We start from the raw sequence: 8,239 nt of genomic DNA on the forward strand, positions 1-8,239 counted from the left end.
TGACCGAGTGCCCCTCCCCCCGCCCCACTGTGCCCAGCCCCACCCACCACACGCCCAGCGGGCCCGCTTCCAGTAGCAGGTGTTTTTGCATCACCTCTGTCATCTTTCCCTCCCCCTGGGGGCCCGGGGACTACCGGGCAGTCCCGATTCTCGCCCAAGGCGGATCCCAGCTGCACGTCAAGTCATTCTTGGTTTTCTTATCTCGGCATCTGTCATCTTCTCCCAAGCCCCAGTCCTTCTCCGGTTTGCGGAAATGAGGCATATTCACCGCCGTGGAGTCATCTTCCACACCCTCTTCTCTCCCTTGCCTGAAATCGGATCAGCCTCCAAGCCTTATCAACAGCCTCTTTGAGATTCTCTTCCCCAAACTCCTCCGCGGCATCCTGGACCAGTTCTGTGGAAAGGGAGTGGCAAAGGCCTGTCAGCAAAGTGGTTCTTCCATTCCCCACCAGGGTCTGAGCGCGGCCGGCTCCCTCACCTGCCGCCAGCCTCAGGACCCCCCTGTGCTGGAGTTTCCGAGCCCTTGGAAGGCCCTCCTCCCCCCACTTAGTCAAACAGCATTCCCCATTACCCCCACGCCCCCCGTAATTCAGCATCCTTGAGTTACAGAAGCCACAGAGTTTTCTTCTTGATCCCCAAACACACGATGCTAATTTCTGCTCTGCCCAATGTCTTCTTGCCTCCCCTCTGCTGTGCCTCCCCTTAGGCCTTTCTGGTGTCCGTCTTCTGTGGGAACCCTTCCTTGTCCCTTCCACCCCTGCTTGGCCCAACTGTCTTCTTTGAACTGCGCCCCCAGAGTGTGGATGAGACCGCTCTGCACCTGCTTGAATGCCGACTTAGAGGGGATCCATGAATTTCGCTTGAAATTTCCAAATAGGTTCTAAGTTCTTTGAGAATAGGATCTGAATCTTATTTATCTTGTGTTTCTCACAGTACCTTGGGAGGACTTTGTAACTTACAGAACCTGGTGCTTGCTGAGAAAACTTAGGAAAGCGCTAATTAAGGAACAGTCGACAGGCATTATTTGGGGGGGAAAGGATTTGCAGTGGGATTTTGTTTGCGCTGGCTGCTGCTCCAACTTTCATGTCTGCCTTTTCTTTCCCCTTCTCTTTCCCCTTTTCCTCCATGCTCATCAACTCTCTGTCTCGTGGGCCAGTCCTTTTTCCATAGGCTGCGAGATTGCTAGATCTTAGAAACATTATAACAATCTAAAATCCTTAGGGCCTCAATGTATAGGATGCATATGAGAATTGTTTGTCAAATGAATTAACTCATGAAACTTCTGGTATCTAGAGGCGCCTGGGTGGCTCAGTCGGTTGAGCATCCGACTCTTGATCTCAGCTCAGGTCACGATCTCTTGGTTTGTGAGATCAAGCCCTGAATCGGGCTCTGCACTGACAGCACAGAGCCTGCTTGAGGTTCTGGATTCTCTCTTTCTCCCTCTTTCTGTCCGCCCCCTGCTCACTCACACATACTCTTTCTTCCGCTCTCTCTCTCTCCCTCAAAATAAACTTAAAAAAAAAAAAAAAAAACTTAGGGNCAGAATCCATAAAATCCCATGGTACCAAAGCCAAATACCTCCTTCTGTGTCCTAACGCATGTAAGAATGTGTGTTCTGAATGCAGCCTTGCGAGGTTTCAGTCTTAAAGTGCTTTATCTATTGCTATTTTTATTCTGTTTTCTCCTCTTCCACCTATATTCTGTCCTATTCAATTTTCTAGTGTCTTCTTAAAAAGTGCTTATCTGGCTTTTAAAACACCCTCTTATGAAATAAAGTTCCATAATTATGAATTATAATCGTTGGACTTATCATATTTGCTATAGCAAGAGGCAATCCACGGAGATTAATCAGTGGGAAATGTGCAATTTAGGAAATGACCTCTGTATATCCTAGGAAAAAAAAATTTAACCGATTAATAGGCAATGAGATGGTTCGTGCATTAGTTCTTAGAATCTCCAAAGGTGATTATATGGATTTCTAAAAATCACCTTGCTGGGTCGCCTGGGTGGTTCAGTCGGTTAAATATCCAACTTTGGCTCAGATCATGATCTTATGATCTCACGGTTCATGGGTTTGAGCCCCACATCAGGCTCTGTGCGGACAGCTCAGAGCCTGGAGCCTGCTTCAGATTCTGTTTCTCCTCTCTCTGTCCCTCCCCCACTCACATGCTGTCTCTCTCTGGCTCTCAAAAGCAAACTTTAGAAAAGAAATTTTAAAAAATAAAATAAAATAAAAATCACCTTGCCTTCCAGATTGAAGTGGCAGAGTCAGGCAAGACTATAGGAGTACCCCTTGAGAAAACCCAGGTAGAAATGTGGAAGAGGAAATGAGAACTATTCCATACACGAGGTAGCTCCTTGCACAGACAGTATGCATCTTACAGCTAATAATTTATGTTTTCTTTGTGATGGCAATTCCATATTTTATTCAGCATAGCAATCACCCCAATTGATTCATAAAAGCAAAATTGCCTAATCAATGGACTAGAAATACAGTCACTGTGAATATAAATTCTTTCCTCTACTAACGATTCCAAGCTAATCATTTCAGCTCCTCTGGCTCGTTTTCCTGATTAAACCAGGAGAATACAGACAACAGGAACATGTGACCCCTACATTAGCAAACTAAGCATGAAGATTGAGAATAAACCAGTGGGTAAGCAAGGGGTTTGGTGGGAGTTGTAGAATCCATTCTGTGGCACAGCCTAACTAATATTCCCCGTACTGCCAGGGCCCCCCAAAGTGTTACCCTTAAATGATTGTAAACCAGTGGTAAAGAGAAGACAGGATTTAGGGTTAGAAGGTCTGGATTTAAACGGGGGCTTCACCGAGTAACTTTCAGCATGGCGCGATTTTTCTGGCCCTTTTGTTTCAAAGGCCTGAGAGAAGTAAAAGTCTTTGTAAATCACACGGCATTGGGTCAGTATTCAGCGGAAAAAAAAAATTTTTTTTTTGCACAACTCAGAATTCTGTGCCTGTTTATGCAGCAGCACTCTTGTTTAATTCCAGCAACGTTTTACCCCCAGCGTGTCTCTCGCTAGCCGGGAACGATCCCCAGGCACCACTCTGCTGAGTTTTTCTCCTGCATGCCCAGGTCCGACTGGTGGTCTGCTGGTTCCTTCAGCACACCATGGACACGTGGAAGATTCTCGTCACTCAGTGACGGACGGGAGTGCCAAGTGCACAGTGCCAAGCCGGTGCGCTCCCGGAGCACCCGTTCGAGGAGAGCACGGTGCAGGCAGGATTTGTGTACTCAGCAAGGGTGCAGCGCTACCCTGCCCTCGCATCCTGGGTCACACGCCCGTGCAGGTAATGACAGTGGCAGCTTGATGGAGAGGGAAGCGGCCCAGACAGAGGGAGGCACGAAAGAGGCATATTACAGCTTGTGAAGATACAAGTCCTGCCACTTCAGGTATATATATTTTTTAATATAGAAATACAAATTACAGATCAAAATCTCGGAGACAGCCTCCTCACTTGGGCTGCCCCAGCGTGCCTTCAAGCCACCTTCCTCCTGCATTCTCTGTCCCGGCCATGCCATCCCTGTCAACAGAGCGGGAATCACTCTCCTCAGCTCCCAGTGGGTCCCCGTGGCCCCCCACAGCGCGGCCCTCGACCTAACAGGTGTAGAGCTGGCCGCCAGGAGTTCAGGGCTGGGGGGTCACTTCCTCCGTGGCCCAGAGGCAGACCGAGGGGGAACAAAGGAGTCTCAAGGAGCACACATCTACCAGTCTACCAGCCTCCGCCCCGCCGCTCCATGCAGGGCTAACTGCTTTCTTCTGGAGGCTGCTGCCCGTGACCCTGCAGGTGGATATCGCTCAGCCCCAGGGGTCACCAGTCCCATGGGCTGCAGTGTTATGAGTGCCCTTGGACTGAGCGAGCAGCGGCTCTGCTTTGGTGGGGGCGAGGGGGGAGTCGATGCGGAGCACTAAGGTTAGCTCTCGGCATCCCACCCCTCAGCCACCGCGCACTAGTTTCGCGGGGATTGATTCTATTCCGGGGCTCCAGGGAAGGTCTCTAACTAGACAGCAGCGGTTGGGGCCAACCCATCCCCCTGCCCTGGGATTGGCTGGGGCAAGGGAGACCTCAGCCAATCAGAGCAGACCATTCCCTTGGCCGCGTGACAAAGCCAGGACTGCGCTGACCAGAGAGGAGTTCGGTGCTCTCCTCGCCCTGTCCGGGAAGGGACGCCCCACTCTCTGTCCTCGGGTGGGAAGGAGGAAGCGTGTGAGCCGTCTCACAGTCCCAAGGGAGCGCTGCCCCCCAATTATAAGAGTCTTTAGAAGAGGGAGGCAGGAGGCAACGTGAGGACAGAAGCAAGAGATCAGAGTGGTGTCAGGAAGGGGTCACAGGCCCAGGAATGTGAGCGCCCTCTAGGAGCTGGAAGGGGCGAGGAAAGCGTTCTCTCTGGAAGCCTCCAGAAGGAACCAGCCCCTTCAACATCTTAAATTTAGCCTTCTGACATCCAGAACCCTACGATAGTTACTTTGTGTTGTTTTAAGGCACTAAATTTGTGGTAACTTTGACAACGGCAATAGAGACACTGGGGCCGAGGCCGGGAGGGGGTGAAGGAGAGAGCTGTGCGTACATCTCGAAGGTCATTCCAAACAGAGAAGGGCAAATGCGGGGGTCCTGATGCAGGAGCCTCTTCGGCAAGGTCAAGAAATAGTGGGGAAGTCAGTGTGGCTAAAATGGAGCGAGCAAGGGTCCGAGCCACATCTGAGAGGTAGCACCACCTTGCAGGCCCGCGGAAGACTTCACCTTTGACTCTGAAGGAGACAGAAAAGTATCGTAAGGCTTTGAATGAAGAAGAAACGAGATCAGGCCAATGTTTTTGAGGGTTAGTCTGGCTGCCGAATTGAGAATAAACCACAGAGACGACGGGCAGGAGCTGGAAGAATAGATAAGAAGCTTCTGCAGTGCTTTATACAAGAGATGTGACGGTTTCCATCAGGTGGCAAGAGGTGATCAGATTCCTGATTACAGTTTTGAAGGTAGAGCCGAGAGGATTCGCTGAGAAATTGGATGGAAGATGTGTGAGAAAACCAGAAGTAAACCAAGGTGTGTGTTGCTTGCTGTCCAGTAAGACGAGAAAGATCGAGAGAAGGGGATTTGGGTGCTGATGTATGACATGAAGGGTAGAGATGTTTGGAGTCAGCATATAAATATTATTTCGAACTCATCATTCTGGATGAGATTATGGAAAGTAAGTGGGGGAAGGGCAGAGGGGGCAGGGAACAGAGGATTCGAAGCAGGCTGTGCACTTAGAGCAGCAAGGCCAGTGTGGGGCTCGAACTCCCCAACTGTGAGATCATGACCTGAGCCGAAGTTGGATGCTTAACCAACTGAGCCACCCAGGTGACCCTGAAGACACCATTTTTTAACAACTATCTAACTCCAGCCCAGGGCCCAGCACCCCAGGGTGATGTACCCAAATTTAACAAGGACTTAATATGTGCTGACTATGTGTGTTCTATAACCTTGTCTTTCAATCCCCTCAACAATGCCATGACGTAAGTGTATCCTTAACCCATTTCACAGATAGTGAAAGTGAGGTCAGAAGGTTAAGCACTAAGGTTAGAAAGAGGTGGCCGAAGCTCAAGAGCCTGCCTTCCTTCCCGGGAGCAGAGGGAAGGGATAAGCAAACCATTAAGTGAATGAATACATGACCCACAGATGTGGGTTCTCCTCCTGTGATTTTTTTCTCTCCGGTCTCTCAGAACTTGCATATGCCATCTCCCTTCCTTCTTTTTTAAAAAAATGTTTCTTTAATTTTGAGAGAGAGAGAGAACACGAGTGGGGGAGGGACAGAGAGAGAGGGGCCAGAGGATCCAAAGCAGGCTCTGTGCTGACAGCAGCGAGCCTGATGCGGGGCTCGAACTCCCGAACCGTGAGGTCATGACCTTAACCAAAATCCACCACTTAACCAACTGAGCCACCCAGGCACCCCTTTCCTTTCTTTCTTAACTGCTTGTGATTCACCTCATCCATGAAGACCTTCGACCTAATTCCATCAAAGTCTTCAACCACTAGGCAAACAGATGAATGACAACCCCCCCGCTCGGTCTGGTCATGGCTGACACTCCATTCAGGCAATGTTTGCCTTCGAGTTCTTTCCAGAGCTACAAATCTGTGGTGTTCACGAGCTCTGAAGGCTTACTTATGGATGTAAAGACCCACGTGTGGAGAAGTGTGATTTACAAGGAAAGGAAATGATTTTTTTTTTTTTTTACAAATCCAACATTTTTACCGAGGTCCAAATTCAGGGAAGGTGTTCTTTTATTTTTCATCATGCATCATTTTTATCGAGTGATTATTTTTTTTTAAAAAAGCACAATATGTTCAAACATAGGCTCACCCCAACCCCACCTGCCACCAGGTGGTAAATACCACCCTTGCCTTTAAGCCATCTGTGGCCTCAGGTTAGCCATTTCGGTGGTTTATAGGGAAGCTGGCCCCTCAGTAATGAATGTGAGCATAGAAAACTTTTAAGAAAAGTATTCATTTCCTTCATTCGTGGCCTGTGTTTTTGTTTTCTTTCCAATAGAACTATACATCCCCCAAGGTGATGAGAACTTCATGAACGGTCGGTCAGCTACTATGCTTTACATGAGGGTGTCCTTGGTACTGGAGCCAGAGACGACGCATCTTCTAAGATGACAGCACGGGGAGCCCCTTCTCTCCAGTGTTTCAAGGCTGTTTGCTATTTCCCCTTTAATGTAATAACCAAGCACCTATATTTTTAGTGGTACACATTCATGGGACCCACGTACCTAATGGGTATCACATACACCCAGTGCTTTCTTATGTCTGGCTGATGGATGAAAAACCTAAAAGCTGTCATGGCCCAGTTTGATTCCTTTGCCCCCACTAAGGTTAAGCACGTGGTCATTACAAATAATAATCATCATAATAATGGCACAAAAATTAATGAATTACCTGAAATGATGACCCAAAGCCCAGGAACATCTGGAGGTGTCTGACCTCTGTTCCAGTGTTGTTGTGTCTCTGCGACAGAACTGGACAATTCTGAGGTGTGTTTTCAGACACTCCCTCCGCAGAATTCCCTCTCCAAGATCTTTCATTTAAGAGTGGAGCAGGGGACTCCAGTCATGCTGTGTCAAAACCAACAGGCATAGGCAAAGAGTGAGAAAAGCTTCGCAGGAAGTGAGCTGCAAGGCTTCGAAGGCTTCCTCGATAAAATGACCTAAGGAGTGGACTGTTTTGTAGGAATTCATTCCAAGCTTACAAAATGATTGCGTGCCTGTCCTCTGGGAAGAAATACATGTTGGTGAAGGACGTCTTTTGCTAGACTTGTGTCTAGGTAGTTTCAAGCCTGGGGCAGCGCTTTATTTCATTTTATTATTTTTTTTAGCTTCCCATCTCTCTACCGCACTCACTTGTAAACAATGACTAAAACTATTATATGACACTTAGTCCAGTGAAGTTCCTCGGCCCGCACTCCAAGGCTGGCAATAAATGCCATTTCAGTGTCATCTTTTGCAAGGATGGGGTCATGCTTCTTCTCTCTCTCCCTCTCTCTTTTTGAGATGAAACTGCAGAGTATTGAATCTAATAATGAACAAAAATTAGAAGTCTATGAATTGTGTGGCGCGTCAAGCACCCCATGGTACTACGATGAGAAAAGGAAAAAAAACTTGGTGGCTGTTGGTCTACTTTTAATAAATGTTTCTCTGTAAAAAGGCAACGCCCTTTTCGGCAGTCGGTTGTTGCACTGCTTTATTTGACTCTGTAGGACCCATATGGGCACGTCCAGAAGTCCGGTCAATAAATGCATTTTTATGGACACGCGACGGTGCATCGGTGCGCCTTCCCCGAAGACAGATGCCCCTTAAGTATGAGTGTTTACTCCACCAGCGTGGAACATTTGCCTTATTATAGCCACAGTCGTTTAAAAAAAAAAAAAAGAAGAAGAAGAAGGCAGCCTCACGATTTCCAAAAAGGGAGTGACATTTGGGGCAGCTCCTGTCATGCGCCCTCCCCAACTTAGAAAATCCACCCGGGACAGCCGGCAGCGCGTCAGGGACCCTCACGGCAGCCGCCAAGGCTCTTGCTGACGCGCGTTGCGTCTTTTCTGGGCAACCGAGGGCTCGCCACACCCCGGAGCCGGCTGGCACGCCGCTCGCTCGCTCGCCTCGCCCCGCAGGAGCCAGACCTTTACTTTATTTGGTTCACGACGCGGTACCCGGTCCAGAGCGCGCGGCCGGAGACGCTCACG

The sequence above is a fragment of the Crocuta crocuta genome, unplaced genomic scaffold, assembly GCF_008692635.1.
Source record: "Crocuta crocuta isolate KB4526 unplaced genomic scaffold, BGI_CrCroc_1.0 scaffold59, whole genome shotgun sequence".
Lineage (NCBI taxonomy): Eukaryota > Metazoa > Chordata > Mammalia > Carnivora > Hyaenidae > Crocuta > Crocuta crocuta.